The sequence below is a fragment of the Schistocerca americana genome, chromosome 1, assembly GCF_021461395.2.
Source record: "Schistocerca americana isolate TAMUIC-IGC-003095 chromosome 1, iqSchAmer2.1, whole genome shotgun sequence".
In the NCBI taxonomy this organism is placed as follows: domain Eukaryota; kingdom Metazoa; phylum Arthropoda; class Insecta; order Orthoptera; family Acrididae; genus Schistocerca; species Schistocerca americana.
Genome location: NC_060119.1, coordinates 1,073,535,740 through 1,073,550,864, shown reverse-complemented (window position 1 = coordinate 1,073,550,864; position 15,125 = coordinate 1,073,535,740). Strand labels below are relative to the sequence as shown.

The 15,125-nt window shown below is 42.1% G+C and overlaps 1 protein-coding gene and 2 non-coding genes across 3 annotated transcripts in view; 1 reads left to right on the top strand and 2 right to left on the bottom strand.

Annotated features, from left to right (window-relative positions):
- Positions 1-15,125, top strand: part of LOC124617385 — a 1,108,641-nt gene that overhangs the window by 815,066 nt on the left and 278,450 nt on the right. The window lies entirely within an intron of this gene.
- Trnap-ugg lies at positions 1,645-1,716 on the bottom strand. Its single transcript has one exon. It is a non-coding gene; the product is annotated as a tRNA-Pro (tRNA).
- Trnap-ugg lies at positions 6,909-6,980 on the bottom strand. Its single transcript has one exon. It is a non-coding gene; the product is annotated as a tRNA-Pro (tRNA).

Below are 15,125 nucleotides of genomic sequence, written 5' to 3'. Positions count from 1 at the left end.
GAATTGCAAGGACATTCCTTCACGATGCGTCTGCGTTGGGAGTCACCTCCCTGACGCTGCAATAATCTCTGAGTCTTGTACAAGATTGCGGTCGACTACGATGTCGAATTTGTTCCTATGCTGTGATTAATACCGTGTGCAATTTAGGTTTTGATCTTCCACACTGTAAGGACTTTAATTTCGGTACGCCTCGGATTTCTGTAACAAGAAGTATCGAAATGAGAATTTTCAGTTCAAAATGCAAGTGAAATACTATACACAACTTGTAAACGCCCGCTTCGACATTATTTTTCCGGGACGTACTCATTCATTTGGTTTTTGTCATAAGCAAAACTTGCGAATTGCCCTTATAATTTCGTTTGTAATATTATTCTGTTTTTATCATGTTCGCAGTCATTAATCTTTTGCGTCTTCAGTTCTCCTAGACCATCGTGCTGATTGTCACACAGTTCAGCGCCGCTATATCGGCCCACATATTTCACCTGGTGCTACTAATATGTTTTCTTCCCCTCTCTCTGTCCGACTACACATTCTAAATTAGCAGTGTTGGCCTCCCTCAGTAATGGTACAGTTCGACATTTCTTAGCGATTAACCACACTGAATCGCTTTTGTAGTCTTCATGTCGATTCTGTTCAGTAAATACTTTCCACTTCTCTTCCGTGTTTTCCAGAATAGTTCCCGACTCATAAAAGGGCGTGACTTCAAATTCCCGCACAAACTGATTAAAGTTTCCAAAATTAGCGCACACCGATTGACTCCCGCGTTCACATGTCTGCACGGCAACTCTCAGCTTCTTGTTTTGACAAGGAAACTTTAACTTTAGCAAAATCCTACAGATGTTATTAATTTGCAGTCATAACAGAAAATTACATGAATACAGATAATATAGAGAATAAAATGTTTACAGTTTGCTAACAATTTTATATCAACATAGAAAATATACTATACAATAAAATGGGGAAACAAAAGAATAAGATATGTATAAAGCCCATTCGTTCATTACACACAAATTTAAATAAAAATATCCTCCATTACAGTCTGTACTAAGAAAACACCAATCGAATTCGAAGCTGGTATCTCTTGCATTACTCATTATGCGGGGCGTATAAATTCTCTGTGTGCCAGTACGTGTCTGTTGCACTTCTTGTAGTGCAAGTTAGTTTATATGTGGTCCACTCCCAAATTTCTGTTTCGCGCAACAATTTTTAAATTTATAATCAGTGGATCGCGCACACTTCTCCTTTCTTTCTTCCGTTCTTGGTGGAATTTTCACCATTCGCATGAGAATGGGTAGCTTCTTGATTGTGCTGTTCAAATAGGTGGATTCTTGATTGTTACTGCAGTCCATGAAAGGTGACCGGAAGGACTGAATTTGGAGGCTGATGCTCCCTCATTGCTTGACAGTTATCTACTTTGGGAAAAAATAAAGAGTTCCTCAGTAACAAGATTTCTGTCGAAAGTGGCAAGTCAGAAGCATAGCCTGCATGAATAAAGGAATCCGTCCAGTAATATTACTGCAAGGCATTTCTGCTAGTATTTTTTCGCGAGATTATGAATTTGCTTTCAATAATGGACTCTTACTTGATAATGCTTAGGGACTTCGAAGTGTACTCGCATTTTCACCTTCTGGGGATAAAATCGAAGGGCTCAGCCGGGATTTGAACCCGGGACCTCCTGCACCCAAAGCAGGAATCATACCCCTAGACCACTGAGCCAGTTATGAAAGATGTTTCTCGTCTTCACAGTCACATTCCAGCGTCTCGCGTGCTGATCTGTGAGTCACGAAGCTGTGTGGCGTCTCCCTCAGAGAGCTGGTGCCACGTTAGAATACGCTTTTCGAGAACACTCCTTTCCAACGGACTAAAGAAGCAAAGATAAAGTTATTTTGCTAAATCAACACCACGTCGTCCTATATATCCTGGTTAGCTAAAATATGAAGCAGCTAGTGAAATCTGTTAAAGTGCTCTTACCGACGCTTTTCACTCAACGAATTCTACGGGCTTAACGTGTTTACTTAAATGTCTGGGATGTACAGCCGCTGACTGCGGTTGAACCTCTCACTAACGTGCTTACTGACATAGCGAAGTCAAGTCGAGTAGTAATGCAGTAGTAACAGCAACCATTAAATTCGTTAATTAGTTCTCCCATTGGCTTTAAAGCGTGGCGCTCATCTTCTCTTGCTGATGTGTATTCCTTTCCATTTTAAACCATTTGAAACAGGCAGCAACGGCCCGGAGTGTCATATTGCTGTCAGATTAAATCATAGAAATGAAGTGAAGCATATAAATAGCTGCAAGTATCCGCTACGCGTTTTCGGGAGACTATATCTCCATCATGAGGAGGACTTATTTAAATTAACAACCTACGCTGCCCAGAAACATTGTTTTACAAATAATCGGTCTTTTTAATTTATATAAATCCATCTGATGCTGGAAAGAGAAAATTCCGAAACAACGACCATGGTTAACTCTAACTAACATGTTCGCATCTACTGTAAACCACTTAAAGTAATCACACTAATACTGTTGGGTTGTATAGAGTAATAAAGTTATTGGATACCTGCAACTCTTAAGCGTACAGGCAGAAACTTGTAGCGTAGTCGTGCCTGCATGGTACACTAAACGTCGGACAAGTACTCACCCCGTAGCAGATTTCTGTTTACATACAAATTTGAGGAGCAAAGCGAAGGGTATGCAGGGAAGTACAGCGGTGAATTTTGGTACTACAAGAGGTGCTGTACCCCACAACGCCTTTGTTCGTTGTTCATTCTTTCAAGTTCCTTCGAGCGGTAAGTAATAAAGACGCCAACAGGCTATACGTAGTGTTGTAACTGCTCAGTTTCTAGCATTAAATAAAAGCTGTCCCCACAGAGATAAGAACACTGGTGTTCAGTACTTGAACCTGCTGGGAAGTAACGGTTATGTTCACTGAAATATAAAAGTCGTGCAGAGTCTTGCTATTTCCAGTGTATGTCCAGTATGCACTTGGGTGAACAGATGGTGTGCTATATAGGCAGTCAACAACACTGTACAGATAAAAGCTAGCGACAATGGCTGCAAAAACTGAACAACTGATACTTTTTTCTACATCTTCACACCTTCATATATACTCCTTAAGACACTACAGTTCCAATCGAAAATGGGACGACGGAAAAAAATGACTGTTTTATATTTCCGTAAGAGCCCTGATTTCTCTTGCCTTGTTTCAGCGGTCCTTAAGCGAGACGTATGTTGGGGGCGATAGGTTCATTCTGCAGTTTATCCGCGAATGCTGATTCTCAAAATTTTCTCAACAGTGTTTCGCGAAAAGAACGTTTTCTTCCTCCTAGCGATTCCCATTAATTTTAGATTTCAAACTTATTGAACTTATGAAGGAAAAGGGAGTGCAGACACGGAAATTAGAATATTCGGAATGGATTGCAAACCTCGCATTTTGAAATAACTTGAATGCACACTACTCAAAGCGTAAGATACTGCAGGAAAAGAAAAAAACTACTTCCTGATTTGATGGGCATACAGTTAAAAAGAAAATCGCATTGTAGAAGATATACATTCTGATAAACACAATCCAGTTCTCTAGGCTAACTCACGTTAAAGAAAGCCTGTGGTTTGAAAAATTCATTGTGGCCTTTAAAGAATCACAAGGAGAGTTTCGTGAATGTTTTACGAACACTGCCAATGTTACTACTGTTTTCTGTCTGTTTAAAAGACTGTTTGCCATTTCAGTTGAAAGCGTCCCTGTGCATATGCAGACATGGCTAATCGACCTGCAAGGTAATTCCTTTTTCGTTAAAACTGTTCAGGACGTCTATATTGCTTTCCTCAGGTTGTTTCCACGTCTCCAGAGGTTGCAAAATTGCTTCAATATTTCGCTCAACATAAGCATGTGAAAGCCGTTTTTTCAGTTATGAAACTAAATAAGTCATGATTACATGCCAATCTGAGTGCGAAAATCTGTGAAATTGTCTGCGTCTGCCCGTATGCCGACAGTCTGTAGCAGACAAAAATTATATGTTTCAGCGCGCCAAAAACGATTAATTCTGAAAATTTGTTTTGTTTATTATCTTTGTTTTAGAGATAGATGGCAATTTGCTCCTCCTCACACCCAAGACAGAATGGCGTGGTGGTGTGGGAAACGCGCACCGAGGCTGGGCGCTACTTCACTTAGGCCAGCGCACGGCTGAATAGCCTAATTCTTGGCCACTCCTGGCACTGGTGATTCAAACTGCAGCACACTCCTAATTTCACATCATTAAAAGTCACGTTGTGCCACATGGCTGCATACACTAGATGTTTTTAGTTAATTGCACCAGTTACTGTATTCCAACTATAGGAAGTTAACAGACATGAGGAGCTATGTTTAATGAAAGTATAAATAACTCCACATAGCAGAATACCATAGGTGCAGCACTTCTTAAAAGTAAGTTTTAAGATAAAGGAAAATTGTTTGCTTAAGAAAGGCCGATGCTGTACTTTTCTATGTTGTGCCTGGCCACCACAATGTAAGTGGCGTAGTTCCTATACTGAATAGGCATTCTTCTGTGAAGTCTAATTCAGGCGTTACTTGATTCAAAGTTTGATTCTAAAACTCAATGACAGTTATCTTTCCACTCAAAAAGCTGCAGTTATTCACAGCTTCGGGAATTACAGTTGCAGGCGGAATTGTGTGTTAGAAGTGTCAGTGGCTGTAACAGAGAAAAAAACAGAAAAAAATCTCCTGGAAAAAAAGAAACCACGGAAAACTTCATACATGGGAAAACACATACAACAATGAATATTTTAATTTGTTGCTATAGCTATAACAAAATCAGCGGAATTTACAGTGACTCCGCGATTTTAGCTGAACCTCGCCTACGTTGGGTCAGTAACAAGGGTAACACTATCACATTTTTTAAAATAATAGTTTTTGTACACAGTTGATTGGTTCACTGGGGCTTAAAGGACGAAACAACGAGGTCGTCAGTCCTTCGGTGAAGAGGTAGTGCTCCTGGAGTAGTGATGTTGCCAGAAATTTGGATTATGAAAGTATGCAGGACTGGTAAAATCGAGGTACTGAAAGCGACATTCATGCCAGAGCAGAAAAATAATTTACAGGGAAGTAAAAGTGTATAGGTCGGACCGGTGCGTGTACCAGAACAGCGAAGAGTCTCCCAGAGCGCATTTGTGCTGAGAGAAACCCCATCCGCGTCCGAAACCCCGCCAACCGATTAAGGCCAGAATAAAAAATGTCCTCTAGTTGGGAGATCGGTTATGGTTTAAATGACAAGACTAAAAACATAATGGATGTTGTGGGTTGGCAGGCGAGCCAACACCGGGTACTAGAGGAAGCCGAAAGGCACGCGTTTTAGCTCACGCAGGCTGGCGTGAGGTCTGGAACAGGACAAGGAAATTAGACTTTAGAGAAACGGACGTAGCTGGTGGAATACTTAACTTTAATCCATTAACGATGAGCGTCGCTCTTGACTGTACATGATTCAGTATCAATAGTAACTGGTAATGGCGCCTTGCTAGGTCGTAGCAAATGACGTAGCTGAAGGCTATGTTAACTATCGTCTCGGCAAATGAGAGCGTATTTTGTCAGTGAACCATCGCTAGCAGAGTCGGTTGTACAACCGGGCGAGTGCTAGGAAGTCTCTCCAGACCCGCCGTGTGGCGGCGCTCGGTCTGCAATCACTGATAGTGGCGACACGCGGGTCCGACGTATACTAACGGACCGCGGCCGATTTAAAGGCTACCACCTAGCAAGTGTGGTGTCTGGCGGTGACACCACAATGGACATCAGTTGGACCGACAATAATAAAACAAGGAGGAGTGTACACAGGTGTATGACGATGAGTAAACTGTGTTCCCAACACTTACCTACAAAGTATTATGAGAAACTTTTTTTTTTTTTTTTGACACATATGAATCCTGTAAAACTAGCTTAACTACACTTTAGTTATAAGCATAAGGGCAGGAGGTAGGAACAGCTACTCCAGAAAAAATGATTTTCACACACAGAACTCGCATTCAGCACCTTGTCACTCACAGACATAACAGCTACACGGGATTAGCCGAGCGGTCTGGGGCGCTGCAGTCATGGACTGTGCGGCTGGTCCCGGAGGAGGTTCGAGTCGTCCCTCGGGCATGGGTGTGTGTGTGTTTGTCCTTAGGATTCTTTAGGTTAAGTAGTGTGTAAGCTTAGGGACTGATGACCTTAGCAGTTAAGTCCCATGAGATTTCACACACACACACACACACACACACACACACACACACACACACACACACATCAATTTTGTATCAGTCTGAAGAAAGTCGGAACATGTAATGGACAATGATTACTAGCAAGTGATCTCAGGATCAACTGTAGTGAAATCTAAAAACTATTTCGTCATAACTAATAGACGGCCCACCAACTAGCTCAGGGTCTGAATAGACTATTGTTTATAGTCTTATTTTATTAGAATAGGGTCTAGGATTCACAGCGGACGTACATCTTACTGATTAGCACACCGGCATAGGTCAAATAAAAATGTATACCAGCCTGTATGGTGATTAATGAACGATACACAAAAAGAAAGGAAAAAAAATCAAATGGCTCTGAGCACTATGGGACTTAACATCTGGGGTCATCAGTCCCCTAGAACTTAGAACTACTTAAACCTAACTAACCTAAGGACATCACACACATCCATGCCCGAGGCAGGGTTCGAACCTGCGACCGTAGCGGTCGCGCGGTTCCAGACTGAAGCGCCTGGAACCGCTCGGCCGCACTGGCCGGCGAACGCTACACACACCTCGCGAGAGTAACGACCAAGGATTTGTGAGAAATATCCATTTATTTCATTCTATGACCAACTACACACAGCGAAAACTCTCCAGTGGATGCAGAATTTGTTGGTATAATGTGATAAAGGAAAAAGTAAGGGCTCAGCCGGGATTTGAACCCGGGACCTCCTGCACCCAAAGCAGGAATCATACCCCTAGACCACTGAGCCGGCTGTGAAAGTGTTATTTGATGCATGCTTCCGTTCGCAGTCAGCAAACACATTCCAGTGCCTCGCGTGAGTCACGAAGCAGCCTGAGTCTCTCGCGCAGGGAGGTGGTTCGCTAGCATACGTGTTAGCGGAACACTTTCCTTTTCGCCAGGGGAAAGAAACTGAGTTAAAATTATTTTGCCATTTTGAACCCCTAATGAAAGTGTTATGTAGAATTGGTGAGACAGAATGAGAGCACCCTTGCCATGCGCGACTGAACGTGACTCACGAACGTTATCTCTCGCCTCTCGCGAAATCAACCGCAATACTGAAATAATGGTATCAACGATCATGAAGGCTGTTCGTTTACAGTTCACTGTCTTTGGTACTATGTTTAATTGACTATAATGTTCGCTTATTATTCAGGAACCGTTGGGTAACGTACATAGTTAGAAAGTGATGCCGATTTCTGGCGTTCTCGAAGGTAGTGTTATAGGCCCTCTGCTGTTACTTATCTACAGAAACGATTCAGTAGGCAATCTGGTCAACCGTCTTCGTTGCTTGTAGATCATGTTGTCGTTTATCGTATAGTAAAGTCAAAACAAATTGCAAAACGATTTCGAAAAAGGCGTATGGTGCGAAAATTGAAGAGAAGAGGTCATCCACATGAATGCTAAAAGGAATTTCATTAAATTTCGCTTACCCGATAAATCAGTCAAATCTGAAGGCCGTAAATTCAACTATATACGTAGGAATTACAATTACGAACAAATTAAATTGGAGAGAACATACAGAAAATGCTGTGGGGAAGGAGAATCAAAGACTGGGTGTTATTGGCGGAAGACGTAGAAGATCTACTAAAGAGACTGCCTGCACTACGCGGGTCCGTCCTCTTCTCGAATACCGCTGCGCGATGTGGGATCCTAATGGATAGGATTAACAGAGTACACAGAGAAAGTTCAAAGAAGAGCAGCACGTTTTGTATTAGTGAGAAATAGGGGAGCGAGTGTCACTGATACAGGATTTGGGGGTGGTAATCATTAAAACAAATGCGTTTTTCGTTGTGGCGGGATCTTCTCAAGAAATATCGATCACCAACTTTCTCCTCCCAATGTGAAGATATTTTGTAGACGCAAATAAGGAAAATCAGAGCTCGCACGGCAAGATATAGGTGTTCGTTTTTTCCGTGCGCTGTTAGATATTGGAAAAACAGAGAACTAGTGTGAGCGTGGTTCGATGAACCCTTTGCCGAGCACTTAAGTGTGATTTGCAGAATGTCGATGTAGATGTAGACTTCCCCGAAAAAATTTGAGTAGGGCATCGCGGAACTTTCTGTCATGTTCAGTAAAAACTGAACACCTTGAACGACTAGAGACAGGACGTTCATATTTACAAGACGTGTAAATTTGCATGCTCTGCAGCAATGATGAGCATTTCAGTAATATCGGTTCACCAGGTGTCCTCATAACTTGTTCCATGCGTGATGGCATCGACGCTTATAAGGCGCGAATGGTTTCCTTTGGTATAGCCGTCCATGCTGCATTCACCTGGTTCCAAAGATCATATGTGGTGGTTGGCATTGGGTACAGGCTGCGCCTGTCGTTTCACCATATCCTACACTTTTACGATTGGTGACAAGTCTGGTGATCAGGCGGGCCAAGGTAAAAGGCTGACATTCTGTGACATCAAACAAGGCACGTGTTCGCGCAGCAACATGTAGTCGTGCATTGCCTTGCTGAAAAATGTCATCTGGGGTATTGTGCAGAAATGATATGGCTACGGGTCGCAGGGTGTCATTCATATGGGCCACACTAGTCACAATGCCCAGAACACGCACCAAATGTGATTTGTGGTTGTACCCAATAACACCTCACCCCATAAGGCCTTGAGTTGGCGCTGTATGTCTTGTACGAATGCAGTCACTGTGATGCCGCTCCCCCTGTCTGTGGCGAACCAAAATATGGCCATCGTTTTCAAACAAAACGAACCTGGATTCGTCCGAAAACATTATCTGATACCATTCATGTCCCCATTGACATAGTGATTTCCCTAAATCGCTCCAGGCAAATGCCGGGATGGTTCCTTTCAAAGGGCACGGCCGACTTCCTTCCCCGTCCTTCCCTAATCCGATGAGACCGATGACCTCGCTGTCTGGTCTCCTTCCCCAAACCAACCAACCAACCAACCAACCAACCCATTGACATATCACACACCATGGCCGTCTGCACATTCTTCAGACGTAGGCGGATTAAGTGGATTACGCGTACGTAACCCATGTCGTAATAAACGGCGACGAACTTCACTCCTGATAGTGTGCGATGTGTTACATTGTTCCACTGTTGCGCCAGAGCTGAGGAGGATGCAGGTCTGTCCTGCAATGCCATTCCGATGACGTGTCGATCTCCTCGGGGGATGGTATGGTGTTGCGACCTGACCCATCTGGTTGTGTTCTATGGCCTTCCGTGAACCATTCTCCACACACCCGTTGCCAAAACACTTCGTCCCACACGAGCAGCAGTTTTCCGGATGGATGTACAACATTCTCTCATGCCAATAATGCGCCCTCTTTCAAAATCACTGATTTGACGGTACGGGTCGGACGTACGTCTGCGAGGCATCTTGCACGTCTGCTCTAGTCACACTGATCCATTACCTTCGATTTATAGCGACAATGAGAGCCACAGGCACATTTTACCAGTAGGTGGTGTTGCGCCGCGATACTGATGTTGACCTTCAACCCGCCGGCCGACATGATTCAAATCCTAATCATTTCAGCGGGACATCCTAAAGTACGTGTCCTGTGAATATGAACGTCCAATCTCTAGTCGTTCAACCTGTTCTGTTTTTTTACGAACTTGAGTGAGTTGTCATGGCACTGGACGCAACGTAGGTCTGACGCTTCAAGAGTTGCGGAAGGTCAAATGTACACGATGTAGACGTCTTGATGAGGGGCGTGAGGGGTTGGAACCTTGTATTACACATGTAACCGAAGTGCGACGTGTGATACGAAGAAAGTAACGGCATGCTTGACAGTGGAAGCGACAATGTGTTAGTTGCTGTACCAGATAACAGAGCTCCATTAGCAGTGCCTCCTGCTTCTGATAATTTGATGCCGACACTGCATCATTCTTTGGAGCAATACGTGTAGAAATGAAAAAAAAGCGAGTGATGAACAGGAAACAGTATAATTTTGTCGATATAATTAAAAACGCAACGCAATTTGTCGTGGGAGATCCACACCACACATGTTCCATTCTTCTACTCGCCACTTCCTGATATCTGCCTCAAAATTGTGGCGATGCAATAGTCGGCCTGGAAGGGATTGGAATCTTGCTGCTGAAACAATTCTACCTCCAGAATTTGACCAGCATAGGAGAAAAGTGACGAAGTGCTCGTCATATCATTACAATGTGAGTACTGTCCTTGCTTGATCTCGTAATTGCTCTTAAATGTCGTACAGTGTGATGGCTTCAGAGATTGCTGATGGTAATCGTCCGTTCCGCTCGACACCGTCGTGATGCTTTACGAAGACAGCATTTAGAGTCACTTTGTCTCCTCCCACCTCTTCCACAAACATGAAATATGGTACATTCTATCCACGCCGTCCGGAATCACCTAAAATGCACAGTAATAAATCACTCACAGGGAAGTTACCAATGCACGTGAACTCGGTAAACCATGAAAATTACGGCGGATGAACTGATGCCAGTGACATTAAGCACAACGTGTGTGCTATTATTATGCTCATTCTCAAATGTGACATTTTTCTACCACCTACCAATGAAAATTCCAGGAACGTGGGTTATCAACCACGGAAAGAAGAAGATAGATAGTTAGACGCTTCACACAGTAAAGGTGGATAGTATTATGCATTACTAGACCAACCGCTTAAATCTCATGAGTGAGATAATACAGGCCGAGTTTCTGTTCCCTTAAAAATGTATTTATTGTTGAATTTTTCCAATTTTTTGTACCGAAGAAGGGTTGTTTCTGTTTAACTTAATGGAACCTCAACGTAATTACATTCTAACCAACACGAAAAAATAATAAAAATGGTCTTTAGCCTAGTTACATTTAAGTGCCGCTTATGAGCTTTTGTTATGTATCAATGGCCTAAAAGACTTTAAAGTCCTTTGGTCTCATTATGCATAATGGAACTGTGCATTAGGCCTATTGTAACAATAAACATTAGAAAACCATTCGACTTTCATACTGTGAAAAACACTTGATGAGGTTTCTTTAATGGAAACGAAGCTTAAATAAATAGCAAACAATATCCTTTAGAAGCTAAACATTGTTGAAAAACATGCTGAAGGTAATACAACTGTAGTTATTGTTATGTTCTATTGATTGTTATGGAACACACAATAATTGTAACTATACATGCAACATTAAATATATATACTTGGAGAATTTTTTTAACCCTTTCGTATTTGATGGGATACATATGTCCCACTAAAGTAATATGCAGTTTTGAGCGTTGAGACGTTTGTATCCCATATCTGTCTAGTGCTAAGAGGTGCATTCGGAGCCGGCCGCTGTGACCGAGCGGTTCTAGGCGCGTCAGTCCGGAAGCGCTCTGCTGCTACGATCGCAGGTTCGAATCCTGCCTCGGGCATGGATGTGTGTGATGTCCTTAGGTTAGTTAGGTTTAAGTAGTTCTAAGTTCTAGGGCACTGATGACCTCAGATGTTAAGTCCCATAGTGCTCAGAGCCATTTTTTTACATTCAAAACTTGGAGAAAAATACTGCGGACCATGGGGTGGACGTATAGAAGGTTGTGAACGATCAAATCGGGTGGCGTGTGTTTATAGGTGGCACAACGCATTTGTTTCACGAAAATCATATTATATCACCATCTTCTGAACTTCATGAATGCCTCAAGTAACTAATTGTCTTTTCTTATACATTAGGGATATTGTTTTGAAATATTACTACACGCCTCAGTAATTTTGCTAGTTTGTATGTCGTGGGATATACATCCCCCGGAAAATTCAACTGTTATAATGAACGATCTGTGCGATATTTCATGTTTTTCGTTGCCAGGAGAATAAATGTATTTTGGTATTGATTTTTATACTTTTTTTCCATAATTGTCGTCCTGATAAAATCATTCTAAAATTAAAAATTTAACTCTAAAAACCCTAGGCTCATATGAAAACATGGATCTAGGTAGGTTCGTGGGCCACATGTTTCCCATTTCGCCGAATTTGGCTCTGAGCACTATGGGACTTAACATCTGAGGTCATCAGTCCCCTAGAACTTAGAACTACTTAAAAAGGCAGGATTCGAACCTGCGACCGTAGCGGTCGCGCAGTTCCAGAATGAAGCACCTAGAACCGCTCGGCCACCCCGGCCGGCCACCGATTTTGAAAAACGGTCGGCTTAAAAATTTTTGGGTAGTGGAAGCGTGTTATGTATCACAAACGAAGAGACTTTTTGGCCTTTTATTTTTAAGGTGTATACAAATACCTTTTAGCCATGAAAGGGTTAATGTGTTCAGTTACCTCTTGTATACTCATATCATCAAATTTATTTTTTCCACTACACTCACGAACTCCGTCAGGGCATCTTGTGTTTTGCATGGCGTTATTCGTTTTACAACTAGATATCCGCAGCGTCTGTAATAGGAACGTCTTACATACATCCACCCGACAACGTTCGTGTAACCCACTAAACTTTCTTTTGTTTGATGTTTTCACTCTTTTTCGTTTTGTTTCAAATTCAGAAACCATTCAGAAAATCAGTGCATGCTTGGCGTCATGAGATCAAACACTATAAAATTCGTCAAATTTTTTCCTAGCATTGGGCTCTCCTACTTTTTCCAAAGGTTTACTGGGGCAGAGTTAATGTCGGAACTCTTTAGCTTCTTTGAAGACATTAATTTGAGTAAAATAGTGCTTGTTTTGGACGCAATATTTCATTTTTTTCCTATTCTCCCGTCTTAGTTATCGTAATTAACGTTTCCGTCTCCTTTTTGGTCTCCATTTCAGTAACTGATTTCTGTCTGGTTCAAGAATGTCATTTTGTACATTCGTTCTGTTGTGGGATCTCACCATTTACCTATATTTGCGATCTATCACTGTCCACGTGGTTACTGCCAGATCTGCAGATCTCATCTTCATTACGAGCTACAGTCCCATCAACGGTTTCCTTACCCACTACTACACTTGAGACTAAATTAATGTTACCGTTCTTTTCATTCAAAGAAGAATCTTTGATTGGGACGTCCGCGCTGAAAGATGTATATTCTCCCTAAACAACGGAAGAACAATTGAATGCGTGAGGTTTTTCACATTTTTTAGTTCTTTTTGGAGTAGTTTAGAGGTTACCCTCCAAAAGAAGCTTATGTTCTCGTGCCTTTAAAGCTCCAGACCCATCTGACATAATTATTGCCCTTTCCATACAACGTTATGTCCTTGTTTATAAAGGATTCATTTTGGCACCTGGTAATCATCACATTCTCAACTTTACAACACACAACCTTGCATTAAGTCCTTTAACACCGCACAACTCACAGATCGAGGAAAGAGGGCGTTTTTCTTTGTCCTGTGCACACGGCAGATGTGAGCCAGCAATGCCACATGTTACGTTTGCCACTAGACTAGAGACCGGTAAATGGCGCTCGGTCTAAGGTTGCAGAACTACAATTTCTATTGCGGTTTCTAGATTTATTACGTAAAATTGAAAATCAAACATAGGCATAGCGGCACGTCTTTTCCAATATTTCATGGCAACCATTGCTACGACGACAATGGTAATTTTTTTTTCCCAGATAGTTTATATTGTTCCCCAACAGAATGCGCTCACATCAGAAAGTTTAAAGGAACGACGCTTGGTCTAGTGGTGCATAAAAAGGTCCAGATGACCATCGTCATGAAGAAATGCAGACATGATTTTGTATGCATAGCTCCACGATCCTGAAAGGTTTTAACGTTCCGTGTACGAAGACTGAGGTGGCAGAGAATCTCAAATGGGGAATGTCGTAGTATTTGTCTTAATTGATATGGGACGGAAAGGAAAAATCGGGATGGCCGAATGGGGATCTGAAAAGCACTTCGCCCGAATACGAACGCAGTGCTATACCCATTGCACCACTGCGCTCGTGTGGGGTTTGTGAGAAATTTCAATGTCAACGTGGTTAATAAAAAAGGTATGAAAACAACACTTCAACGGAAAGTGCGTGATGGCTGAAAACTGAAGGCTTCCATACAAAAATAAGAATATCGTTAGGGGATTCTGTAAACCGAGGTTAAGTGAAAAACTCCGCAGCGGATCACAAATTGTTCGTCAATAAATGGACAGGAGAATCATTGTTCAGAATATCATGTATATAATGTAATCTTTCAGAATAGTGTAGAACAAAAGTGAACTGGAAACAAGGATATGACACTGAAAATATGGGATCTGAAACTGAAATAATGGAAACAGAGCTAGAGAATTTCAAAAATGGTATTAAAATAGAGAGTGTTTATAGACAAGAACAGCTCGTGGATGGACTAGTAACAGACCTGGATTCTTGTGGCGCTTGAAATGATTCCATCCCCGAGAATACTTTGAGGATATGAAAAGTGCAATGTTGCACCCTTTTCCACATGACAGTTTGCTGATCGGATAACTGACAGATCCAGTTCAGAGGTCGGATGAAGATAAGGGGTTAAATAAATGTAAAGCGACCATCGATTCGTAGGTTGGTTTGAAGACCGCGGTGTTTAAAGGGCATGATCCTAAGGGACAGAAGACGATCGTGTCTTCCTCTGTCCTGTGACTGATCCAACCAGTTGTACGTAACTCACCAAAACGAAACACGTGTCCGGCGACCACGGCAGCACTATGATGCGCTTCGAACTAAACGAATTAAGCTGATAGCATGCTTAGTGTACATGAAAAGTGATTCCTAGATATAACGTCTCACAATCAATATTACCGACCTCTCTGGAAGTGTGATACACAAGAATAGGGACTAATACGCTCTAGACAATACACCACACAATTAGCTCTAGGATTCTTTGTTCTGATTAAAATAGGCAACGCTTGAGTTGCATGTATAAGACCGATCAAGGTAGAAAATGAGAGAGTACTCGAAAAGGCGGGAAGAAGACAGGTTAAGGATAATGAAGATGTATTTTATGATATCACACACAGATGGTGAGCATTTCTCGATTG